We start from the raw sequence: 13,559 nt of genomic DNA, 5'->3' as shown, positions 1-13,559 counted from the left end.
CTACAGTACCTAAGGAAGTGGTGGTTTGCTTTCTTGTACTAATGTTATCACGAGTTTCTGTTTAAGTTTCGTGTTGTGAAGTTTTCAAGTTTTGGATGAAGTTCTTATGGACAAAGAGATAAAGAGTGGCAAGAGATCAAGCTTGGGGATGCCCAAGGCACCCCAATAGATTCAAGGATGCCATAAAAGCCTAAGCTTGGGGATGCCCCGGGAAGGCATCCCCTCTCTCGTCTTCAATCCATCGGTAACGTTACTTGGGGCTATCTTTTTATTCACCACATGTTATGTGTTTTTGCTTGGAGCGTCTTGTATCGTAGGAGTCTTTTATTTTTGTTGTGTCACAATCATCCTTGCTGCACACCTAGAGAGAGAGACATGCACACACCGTGATTTTGTCGAGCTTCACTTATATCTTTTGGTAGACAATTCAGCTCACATGTGCTTCACTTATATCTTTTGAGCTAGATAGTTTTGCTCTATGTGCTTCACTTAAATCTTTTAGAGCTTAGTGGTGCGTGGCTTTGTAGCTGATCTATGCTTTGAAAGTAGTCTCAAAAGGGGTAGTTATCCAAAGGGATACGAAAACTTCCACCTTCATGTGCATTGAATAGGTAGAGAAGTTTGATTCATCTCAATTAGTTTTGAGTTGTGGTTATGGTAATATTGAAGGCATGCTAGTAAGGTGTTGTGGATCTCGAAATACTTGTGTTGAAGTTAGTGATTCCCGTAGCATGCACGTATGGTGAACCGCTATGTGATGAAATCTGGGCATGATTAGTATATTGATTGTCATCCTTTGCGTGGCGGTCGGGATCGCGCGATGGTTTATACCTACCAACCCTTTCCCTAGGAGTATGCGTTGAATGCTTTGTTTTGATTACTAATAAAAATTTTGCAACAAGTATATGAGTTCTTCATGACTAATGTTGAGTCCATGGTTTAGATGCACTTTCACCTTCCATCATCATTATCTTCTTAGTGCCGTGCAACTTTCGTCGGTGCACAAAACCCACCATTAGCCTCTCTCAAGACAGTCACCATACCTACCTACTATGGCTTTTTCAAAGTCATTCTGAGATATATTGCCATGCAACTACCACCATGACATGTTCCACCACGTCTACTTTTCCTTTGCACGATCGTAAGATAGCTAGCATGATGTTTCCTTTAATGTCTATGCCATGCCAGATCATTGCCATGGTACACTACCGAAGGCATTCTATATAGAGTCATAGTTGCTCTAAGTTTTGAGTTGAAAGTGTGATGATCATCATTAATGGAGCATTGTCCCATGTGAGGAAATAAAAGAGGCCAAAGAAGCCCACCAAAATGAAAAATAGGCCAAAGAGCCCAAACAAAAATAAATGAGAGAAAAAGAGAGAAGGGACAATGCTACCACTTTTTCCACACTTGTGCATATTAAGCACCATGATCTTCATGATTGAGAGTCTCTCGTTTTGTCACCACCATATAGCTAGTGGGAAATTTTCATTATATAACTTGGCTTGTATATTCCAATGATAGGCTTCCTCAATATTGCCTTAGGTCTTCATGAGCAAGCAAGTTGGATACTCGTAAGCTCTAGTGCATCATTTGTATGGCAATCCCTACTCATTCACATTGATATCTATTGATGAGCATCTCCACAGCTCATTGATATGCCTAGTTAATGTGACTATCTTCTCCTTTTTTTGTCTCGCAACCTCCACTACATTCCACACCATCTATAGTTCTATAACCATGGCTCACGCTCATGTATTGCGTGAGAGTTGAAAATGTTTGAGAAAGCAAAGGTGTGAAACAATTACTTGGCCAATACCGGGATTGTGCATGATTTAAATTCGTTGTGCAATAATGATAGAGCATAGCCAGACTATATGCTTTTGTAGGGATAACTTTCTTTTGGCCTTGTTATTTTGAAAGTTCATGATTACCTTGCTAGTTTGCTTGAATTATTATTGTTTCCACGTCAAGAGCAAACTATTGTTTTGAATCTAATGGATCTGAACATTCACGTCACATAAGAGGAATTACAAAGGACACCTATGCTAGGTAGCATGAAACCATCAAAAATTCATTCTTTATCACTTCCCTACTCGAGGATGAGCAGGAGTTAAGCTTGGGGATGCTTGATACGTCTCAAACGTATCTATAATTTTTGATGGTTTCACGCTGTTATCTTGTCTTCTTTGGTTGTTTTATGTACCTTTTATATCTTTTTTGGGACTAACTTATTAATTCAGTGCCAAGTGCCAGTTCCTGTTTTTTCCGTGTTTTTGACTCTTTTCAGATCTGATTTTGGAACGGAGTCCAAACGAAGAAAAACTCCGACATGATTTTTTCCCGAAAGGAAGAAGATCAGGGGGCCTTTGGGCCAGGCCAGGTGGGCTCCAGGGAGCCCACAAGCCCCCACTCCGCCACCAGGGGGGAGGCGGCGGTGGGCAGGCTTGTGGCCTCCCTGGCCGCCCCTCACCTAGGTCTTTGTCCTATAAATTCCCAAATATTCCGCAAAAAATCAGGGGAGCCTCGAAAATACTTTTCCGTCGTCGCAAGCTTCCGTTTCCGCGAGATTTCATGTGGAGACCCTTCCCGGCGCCCTGTCGGAGGGGATTTTGGAGTTGGAGGGCTTCTTCATCATCATCATCGCCCCTCCAATGACTCGTGAGTAGTTCACTTAACACCTAAGGGTCCGTAGTTAATAGCTAGATGGCTTCTTCTCTCTCTTGGATCTTCAATACAAAGTTCTCCATGATCTTCATGGAGATCTATCCGATGTAATCTTCTTTGGTGGTGTGTTTGTCGAGATCCGATGAATTGTGGATTTGTGATCAGATTATCTATGATATATATTTGAGTCTTTGCTCATTTCTTATATGCATGATTTGATATCCTTGTATGTCTCTCCGAGTCTTGGGTTTTGTTTGGCCAACTAGATCTATGATTCTTGCAATGGGAGAAGTGCTTGGTTTTGGGTTCTACCATGTGGTGACCTTTCCCAGTGACAGTAGGGGCAGCAAGGCACACATCAAGTAGTTGCCATCAAGGGTAAAAAGATGGGGTTTTTTATCATTGGTTTGAGATTATCCCTCTACATCATGTCATCTTGCTTACGGCGTTACTCTGTTCTTATGGACTAAATACACTAGATGCTTGCTGGATAGCGGTCGACGTGTGGAGTAATAGTAGTAGATGCAGAAAGTATCGGTCTACTTGTTTTGGACGTGATGCCTATAGATATAATCATTGCAGAGATATTGTCACGACTTTGCGCGGTTCTATCAATTGCTCGACAATAATTTGTTCACCCACCGTCTATTTGGTTTCATGAGAGAAGCCACTAGTAAACCCTACGGCCCCCGGGTCTATTCACATCCATCGTTTACACCTCCGCTTTTACTTTTCTTTATTACTTTGTTGCTTTCAGTTCTCACTTGGCAAACAATCTATAAGGGATTGACAACCCCTTCATAGCGTTGGAAGAAAGCTTTGGTGTTTGTGCAGGATCTTGAGATACTCCTCCACGGAATTGATACCTTGGTTCTCAAACTGAGGGAAATACTTACCGTCACTGTGCTACATCACCCTTTGCGCTTCAAGGGAACACCAACGCAAGGCTCCAAGGCCACGGGGGAAATCCTTTGCATACTTGCGTAGGAAGTCCCTTAAGGCGTAGCCGCAGCTGAAGGATTCCTGGTGCCGTCGACACACCTGTTTCTGGCGCCATTGGAAGGACTTTTGTGCATTAGCATAGCTGACATCAAGGTGCATCATGGAGGATATCGCATGGGAGGACACGTTCTGCCCCTTACACCGTGAAGAATGGCGTATAACCCGTTGATCGATTCGTGGGCGTGCGCAAGCCCCACAGTACGGAGTCAAGCTCCTCTACCCAGTGGCAGTCGGACTCTATCAGAAATCGGAATAAACGCGACTTGATTCCACTCATGATGAGACCATTAGCCTGTTCAACCTCTCCATTGGTTTGTGGGTGATACAAAGAGGCGTAATCGAGCTTACTGCCCAAGTTGGTGCACCGGTCCTTCAATTCCTGAGTTGTGAAGTTGGATCCATTGTGTGTTATTATACTATCGGGAACACCATAACGGTGAAACACATCTGATATAAAATCAATGACCGGTCCGAACTTGGCAGAAGTTACCAGTTTAGTGTCGATCCACTTAGTGAATTTGTCAACCATAACCAGCGAATATTTCATTTTCATGGACCCCCTTTGATTGGTCTCACCATATCTTGCCCCCACACCGCCAACGCCAAGTAATCAGTATTTTCCGAAGAGGTGTTGTAGGTATGTGGCTTTGATTTGCAAAAAGATGGCATCCAAAACAATGTTGGACGAGTGTGTGGGCGTTTGCACGAGCTATGGGCCAAAAGAAGCCAGCCTGAAAAGCTTTGCTTACTAGGGCCCTAGCCGCTGTGTGGTGACCTCCCATGCGTGCGTGTATTTCAGCCAAGAGTTTTTTACCTTCTTCTTCGGACATGCAACGCTAGAGGACTTCGGTAGTACTTTTCTATAAAGTTCCCCTTCATGAACCTTGTAAGACTTGGATCGCTGAACTATCCGTCTTGCTTCTATTTGGTCATCGGGGAGCTCCTCGCGGAGAAGATAAGCCAGGAAGGGTTTGGTCCATGGCGCGTTTAAGGCCATGATTTCGTGAGCCGAAAATGTTTCCTCGAGTGCTGAGCTGCTGCTAATTTGTTCATCTGACTCAATTATAGGGGGAGTAACATGTTCCTTTCCTGCAACTCCGGTGCCTTCATTTTTGTCCCGCCATACCATGGAAGGCTTGAAGAGTCTTTCCAGAAAGGTATTTTTGGGTACGGGGTCGCGTTTCGCGCCCATACGAGCAGGGACATCAACAAACTTGGTGTTGTCTTTGGAGACATGGTGGAATTCAAGTCCCTCTTTTATCTATAAGCAGCCATCTTTGGATTTTTGGCATCAAATTCGCCATTGATTTGGGAGATAGCAAGGTTAGTATCCACCGACACCTCAATCCTTTGCATGTCCATCGAAGTCGCCATCCGCAGACCATGCAACAAAGCCTCGTATTCAGCCCCATTATTGGAATGAGTGTACATGATTTGTAACACATACCGAATTTTATCGCTGGTGGGGGATGTAAGTATTACGCCAGCCCCTAGACCCGCAAGAGTCTTAGAGTCGTCGATGTACATCGTCCAATGGGAATATGTGATATAATCTTTAGGGAGTTCGGCTTGGATCCATTCAGCTAGTAAATCAGCCAACACGTGAGATTTAACGGCTCGGCATGGCGTGTACGTGATTTCAAAAGGTAAGAGATCGATGGACCATTTGGCTATGCGATCTGTGGCGTGCGTGTTATTGAGGTACTTTGGATGCTACCATCATCGAACACTCTTGAAATTAGTGTCGGAGCTTGCGAGATGCCATGAAAATTGTGTAGGCTATCTTCTGGTGGTGAGGATAGTGAGATTTGCATGGGTGATCTCAGACACTTAGTGGGTCTATTTCTATATCCGAAGGTCGTGGCCTGCTGCCTCTCGTTCGAACATGAGTACTACACTGACAACTTGGTTGATGGCTCAGATATATCTTAGCATTGGCTCCCCTGTGGTAGGTGATGTCAGTATTGGGTTATTGGCAAACTGTGTTTTAATTTCCTCTAGAGCTGTTGTTGCCTCTTCGGTCCACTCGAAGTTTTTTGTTTGCTTAAGTACTCAATATAGCGGTAGTGCCATTTCGCCGAGGCGAGAAATGAAATGACTTAAAGCCGCGACACAGCTCACCACTTTTTGCAAGTGTTTTAACTCCGTTGGGTTCGCCAGCTGGGATAGAGCTCGGATTTTAGCCGGATTGGCCTCTATTCCCCTACGGGAGACGATGAAACCGAGCAGTTTACCTGTGGGTGTCACAACCCAAGTTTGCCTTGCTTACCATTGCATTTCATGCATGCATTCAAATTGCCTTGAATCTGGAAATGGAAGTGATCAAGTCAAATGAGTTGAAATTGACAAAAAGGCAATAAAAATATTATCTTAAAAGGAACCAGAAAAATGTTCCAAATATTTGGGAAAATAGTGACAGGGAATAAATTTGTCAAATCAAATTTCTAAGTCACAGGAACTTATGGAAAGGATTTTTTGATTGGATTAAATAACTGTTTGGAATGGAGTTATTTGTTTTCTTTTAAAATAAAAGTTTCAAAAATGTTGAAACTATTTTGTGGCATTGATTATTTTTATTATTGTCACATAATACTATTTTAGGGTTTTATAAAATGATTAAACGTTTTATTAAAATCCTAAATCTAAATGCCAGAAAGAAATAAAAAAAGAAAATAGAAAAGAGAGAGAGAGAGAGCTACCTGTTGCCTACCTGGTCGGCCCAGCCCACCACGGGCACCCCTGTCCTCTACCTCTTGCCAGAAGGCAGAGGAGAAGAAGGGGACAGTGAGGTCGTGAGAGCACCACGCCTCGTGCCTGCCTGGCCTCCCCGCCGACCTGGTGGCTAGGATAGGCTCGGGAGAGCTGTCCCGATCTCCTCAACCTCCTCTCCATTTCTCTCCCTCTCCTCTGCCCTGCTCTCTCTTTTCTTCTGCCGCCATTGGTGAGCTCGGGCTCGAGCTCACCACCGTGCCCTCCGGCCCCTACTAGTCCTATCTGAGCAGCCCAATCCCTCCGCCATGACGTGCTGCACCTCCCCGTCGAGAGAATCAAACTATCGTTGTCGTCTTCATCTCCGGTCACCGAGATCCGCCGCCGTCGATCTGCTACCACCGGGCTTCTCCGACCTCCCCGATGCCAAAAATGGAACCCCCGTGAGCCACTGCTTCTTTCCCCTCTCTTTCCCCTCGCTCTCCTGCACCGTAGCCCCGTTCCCCACCATGGTCGAGAGCTTCTCGTCGCCATCCATGTCGTCGCCGTCGCTGTGGTGCCTCTCTCGCGTGTTCGAGCTCGGGAACGAGATCCTGGAGCTTCCAGGAACCTTCGGATCCCTTCAACCAGACTCCCTATGCCCCGCAACCCCATGCCCGACGAAGCCCGAGTCGCAACCGCCGCAGACCTCGTCACCGGCGTGTATTCCGGTGACCACTTGGTCCAGCTCCTTCCCCTTTGGATGCGGCGCTTCGCTAGCTAACCGTAGAACTAAACCACGCCCAAAACCGATGCCTGTAACGCGAGTTTGATCAACTCCGGCGAGCCCTCCGCCACGGTTTTGGTCGCCGCCGGCCACATTCTGGTGGGGGCCGACGTGGCCAGTAGTTAGCCACTACTAACCACCACCCCTAGCCGCTGACAGTGGGCCCCGGGTGGGTCAAACCCCAGTTAGGGGCTGGTCAACTCGGGGATTAGCCCCTGGTCACTGACCAGTGGACCCCACTAGTCAGGTTTGACCTGGCCCAGCCCCTGTTGACCAGAGACGTCACTGTGACGCAATAAAGGATTTTCTAATATAAAAGAAATTCCAGAATAATAGCAAAACTTGTAAAAATCATAGAAATTAAAATATAACTCGGATGGAAATGATTTATATATGAAAAAGGATAAGAAAAATCCAAAGAATCTGATTATGGCATTTTCATGCATGTTTGAAAAAGTTAACATCACCAAATAGGAAAAATGGTGTATAGGATAAATATCATACTTAGTTTGGGGATGGAATTTGATACTTATTTGAATTCCACTTCAATTGGTATGACCAAACATTGGTCAATGCAAATCAGTACCTCAAACTACTAACTCCATGCATGTTGGAACAATTTGTTACGAGCATCAGGTCGAATCAATTATAAGGGTACTTGGAAAAAATACCCGGCTTGAAGTGATGTTTGAATCCTAATTCAAACCAACTTCAACTTAAGAAATGATAGCCACATTAGCCCTCCCACCTTTCATTTCATGTCTTGAGCATGCATCATAGTGTTGCATTTCCGTGAAGTAATTGTTGTTCTTTCTTGTTTGCTGGTGTTGTTCCCCCTCGATAAACGATGTTTCCGACGATGTGATCGTTGACATTGATGAAGACTCATTGCTATCTTCAGACGTGTCAGGGAAGCAATCCCCCCTTGAGCATATTGATATAAACCCACTCTCTCGCTCCTGCTCTCTTTTACTGCATTAGGACAAACACGATTCAACTGTACAAGCTATAGGTAGTTGAACCCATTCCTCTGCATGACCTAATTTCGTCACAGTAAATAGTTGAAACCACTTAGCATGAGTAGCAACTGCTTGAGCCTTGTTGTGTTTACTCATCCATGCTTGTTTACAATGCCTGCTATGCTTAGAGTCGTGTCGGGTCTGACCCATCTGGATGATGAATCAGAATGGTTGTGTTCATGTCCTACCGTGTGAGAGTAGAAGTGTGAATCCGATTTGGTAAAGGTAGCGATGAGAGGCCATGTAGGAGTACATGGTGGGTTGTCTCATTGGGGCCGTCCTTAAGAACTGAGTTCTGTGTATGTTATCCAAGACAAGATACTACCATGCATTGGGCCCTGAAATATGACCCAACTCGGCTTATTAATTGCCTAGATCCCTGTCCAGGAGTTGCAATTAGTTTCTGGTGTTTGTAGGAAAAGTGTTGGCGTCCGTGTTTAGCTCTGCCCGACGGGGTAGGCTTCTCTGCGTAGATACACAGTGGCACGGTGTACCAAGTGGCACCCGGATGGTGGGCTTGGGAACCCTGCGCACATCGTTTGGGGCCGTAGAGGAAACCTCGGCCGGACTTCCTTGCGGGTTCAGTCTCAAATAGGCGATAAACCTGGACTAGGGTCTTGTGTGGTTAACGGTCGTGGCCGACACCCACGCCAGTGCTTCCGCTTGAAGGTTGTCGAGATGCATGACGTGCATATGGTGCTATGTGGTGAGAGCATGTGTGAAGAAGTATACCCCTGCAGGGTGAATCAATCTGTTCGAATAGCCGCGTCCTTGGATATGGACTACTTGGAAGCATTACGTGGTACATAGACAATTTAAATGGATACTCTAAAACATGCAATATAAGTGTGAGTGCTATGGAAGACCTTCTCGTAGGGAGACGAGAGTGGATCCATAGTGGTGTATTGAATTGGTGAATATGTGGACTCGTGTGCGCTATCCCACCTCAAAGAAAGAACTTGTATTCGTAGTACAGGTTAGCCAAGAGTCAAAGCTGGCTTGCTGCAATCAAACCCCACAATCCTTTCATTGAAATATGAGGCATATGTAGATAGTTCTGATGTAAGACTTGCTGAGTACCTTTGTACTCACGGTTGCTTTATTTATGTTTTTGCAAAGAAGACTTAGACTCATTAAAAGGTTCTACGCGATGTGTTCGATGTTGACCGGAATAGCTTGGAAATCCCAGACAGAGGTCTGGCTTCTTTGGTAGGGTCGTAGTAGCTTTTCAGGCTCTTCCAGCAACTTTTAGTAGATGTCTGTACCCAGACATGATTTGCTTCCGCTTGTTGTCTGTATGACTTGAGTGTCGGGTCACGAGACCCCTGTTTGTAATATCACACTATGTTGATTCTTATGAGTCCTTAATAAAAGCTTGAGTCATAGAGTTATGTTGTGATGCCATGTTGTATCTACACATATCGTGCATATTGTGTGTATGTTATGAAATGCATTATATGTGTGGGATTCGACACCTAGTTGTGTGCCTTTAGTAGTACTCTTTACATGGAAATGCCTCTTTGTGCTTCTATCGAGCCTTGGTAGCTTGCTACTGCTCTAGACACATTGATTGACCGGCGTGTATCCTTCTTTGCTGCTGTGTCTGTCCCCTCGGGAAAATGTCACGCGGTGTAATGGAGTCCTTGTAGCTTGCTACGAATCGTCTACACACGCTGTTGATCGACACCTGCCTTGCTGGGTTATGTATGCCTGTCCCTGTAGGGATGTACCACTTGGGTTTATAACTTGTCATGTTGACCCAGGTTCTTTGTCGTTTGAACGCTAGCAACATATTCATATACGTGAGCCAAAAGACGCAAACGGTCCCGGCCAAGGTAAGGTGGCAGCCGTGGAGTTTACCGTGCGTGAGGCCGCACAGTGATGTGATGTGTTACAGGCTGGGTTCTTATGACTTAGGATCGGGGTCCTGACAGTGGGAATGCTGAAGGCACACTTATACAGATTGAGTCGCATGTCATATTCCTGGAGATTGTCAAAGGTTTCTCGGAGTTTGTCCACTAGTTGACTCACGTGCTTAGTCTTGATGACCACGTCATCCACGTACGCTTTGACTATCTTGCTGATTTGTTTTTCTAGGCATGTCTAAATCATGCGTTGATATGTGGCGCACACGTTATTAACCCAAAGGGCATTGTGTTGAAGCACAATATCCCATAGGGAGTAATAAAAGTGGTTGCAGCCTGATTGAATACCTTCATCTTAATTTGATGGTATCCGTAGTAGGCGTCGAGGAAACATAGTGAGTCGTGCCCGGTGGTGGCACCAATGATTTGGTCTATGCGAGGTAAAGGGAATGGATCCTTGGGGCAGGCTTTATTGAGGTCTCTGAAATCGACGCATGATCGCCACGATTTATCCTTGTTTGGAACCATGGCCAAATTTCCCAACCATTCGCGGTGTTTGATGTCTCGAATGAATCCGACTTTGAGAAATTTTGCTAGTTCGGTACCCATGGATTGACGCTTGGGCTCGGAGAAGCGACATAACATTTGTTTGACGAGTTTGAAACCGTCAATTATGTTCAAGCTGTGCTCGGTTAGTCTTTGTGGGATTCCTGGCATGTCTCAAGGGTGCCACGCGAATATATTCCAATTTTCACGTAAGAATGTGCGCAATGCCCCATCGACCGTGCTACTTCTCAAACAACAGCACCAAAAATTGGCACGTTGACGGAGACTTGGCTCGCCTTGGTTTTTCCCTTGAAGAGGAAAGGGTGATGCAGCACAGGAGCAGTAAGTATTTCCCCCAGTTTGAGAACCAAGGTATCAATCTAGTAGGAGAATCTCGTCAAGTCCAGAGTACCTGCGCAAACACAAACGAGCTTGCGCTCAACGCTATAAAGGGGTTGTCAATCCCTTCAAGATTGATTGCAAAGTGAGATCTGAAGGCGGAAAGTGCAACGAAGTAAAAAGAGTAAGGCTGAAAATATGGTGTGAAGTAGACCCGGGGGCCATAGTGTTCACTAGAGGCTTCTCTCAAAATAGAAAATATTACGGTGGGTGAATAAATTACTGTCGAGCAATTGATAGAACCACGTAAAGTGATGACGATATCTAAGGCAATGATCATACATATAGGCATCACGTCCGAGACAAGAAGACCGATACTTTCTGCATCTACTACTATTACTCCACACATGGACTGCTATCTAGCATGCATCTAGTGTATTGAGTTCATGACGAACAAAGTAACGCCTTAAGCAAGATGACATGATGTAGAGGGATAAACACAAACCAATGATTAAAACCCCATCTTTTTACCCTTGATGGCAACAACACGATGCGTGCCTCGCTACCCCTTCTGTCACTGGGTGAGGTCACCGCACGGTATGAACCCAAAACCAAGCACTTTTCCCATTGCAAGAATCATAGATCAAGTTGGCCAAACAAAACCCACAACTCGAAGAGAATTATAAGGATATGAAATCATGCATAAGAGACATCAGAAGAAACTCAAATAAGATTCATAGATAATCTGATCATAAATCCACAATTCATCTGATCTCGACAAACACACTTCAAAAGAAGATTACATCGGATAGATCTCCATGAAGATCATGGAGAACTTTGTATTGAAGATCCAAGAGAGAGAAGAAGACATCTAGCTACTAGCTATGGACTCGTAGCTCTATGGTGAACTACTCACGCATCATCGGATAGGTCAATGTGTTGATGAAAAAGCCCTTCGTATCCAAATCCCCCCTCCAGCGGGGCACCAGAACGTGCCCAGATGGGATCTTGCGGAGACAGAAGCTTGCGGTAGAGTAAAAGTATTTTCATGGATCTCCTGATTTTTTAGGGATTTTAGGGAATTTATAGGCAAAGGAGCTAGGGCAGGGGAGGCTCAGGGAGCCCACAAGCCTTTGAGGTGCGACCCCCCTGTCCACGCCATGAGGTCTTGTGGCCTCCCCCGGGACTTCCTGCCTTGGTTCCCAAGCTTTCTGCGTATCTTCTATTCCGGGAAAAATCTTTTCGGACGTTTTATTCCGTTTGGACTCCGTTTAAAATCCTCCTCTGAAAAGGGTCAAAAACACGGAAAAAACAGGAACTGTCACTTGGCACTGAGTTAATAAGTTAGTCCCAAAAAAGATATAAAAGGCATACAAAATATCCAAAGTTTGACAAGATAATAGCATGAAACCATCAAAAATTATAGATACGTTGGAGACGTATCAAGCATCCCCAAGCTTAACTCCTGCTCGTCCTCGAGTAGGGAAGTGATAAAGACTGAATTTTTTAGGTGGAATGCTACCTAGCATAGTTGTCCTTTGTAACTTCTTTCATGTGACATGAATGTTCAGATCCATAAGATTCAAAACATTAGTTTGCTATTGACATGAAAACAATAATACTTCTAGCAAAGTAGCAAGGTAATCACGAACTTTCGAAATAACAAGGCCATAGAAAGTTATCCCTACAAAATCATATAGTCTTGCTATGCTCCATCATCCTCACACAACTAATTTAAATCATGCACAACCCCGGTATTGGCCAAGTAATTGTTTTTGCACTCTTACTTTCTCAAACCTTTTATAACTATCAGGCAATACATGAGCGTGAGCCATGGATATAGCACTATAGGTGGAATAGAGTGTGGTGGTGGTTGTGAGAGAAAAAAAAGGAGGAGATGGTCACATTGACTCAGCGTATCAAAGAGCTATGGAGATGCCCATTAATAGATATCAATGTGAATGAGTAGGGATTGCCATACAAAGGATGCACTAGAGCTATAAGTATGTGAAAGCTCAAAAGGAGAACTAGGGGGTGTGCATCCAACTTGCTTGCTCGCGAAGACCTAGGGCAATTTTGAGGAAGCCCATCATTGGAATATACAATTCAAGTTATATAATAAAGATTCCCACTAGCATATGGTGGTGACAAAACGAGAGGCTCTCAATCATGAGGAACATGGTGCTATTATGAAGCACAAGTGTTGAAAAATATAGTAGCATTGTCCCTTCTCTCTTTTTCTCTCTTTTTTTATTTGGGCTCTTTGGCATTTTTTTTTATTGTGGGCAACTTTGGCCTTTCTTTTCCTCACATGGGACAATGCTCTAATAATGATGATCATCACACTTATTTACTCACAGCTCAAAGCTTAGAACGATGATGACTCTATAGGAAATGCCTCCGGCAGTGTACCGGGATGTGCAACGATCTAGCTTGGCGTATAACGTTGAAACATCTCGCTAGCTATCTTACGATCATGCAATGGCAATATGAGAGTGACGGCACAAGTCATGAGATGGAACGGCGGGACTTGCATGGCAATATATCTCGGAATGGCTATGAAAATGCCATAGTAGGTAGGTATGGTGGCTGTTTTGAGGAAGGCATATGGTGGGTTTGTGCACCGGCGAAAATTGCGCGGTACTA

Source organism: Hordeum vulgare, chromosome 3H (genome assembly GCF_904849725.1).
Source record: "Hordeum vulgare subsp. vulgare chromosome 3H, MorexV3_pseudomolecules_assembly, whole genome shotgun sequence".
Taxonomy (NCBI): domain Eukaryota; kingdom Viridiplantae; phylum Streptophyta; class Magnoliopsida; order Poales; family Poaceae; genus Hordeum; species Hordeum vulgare.
This window is presented reverse-complemented; position numbering follows the sequence as displayed.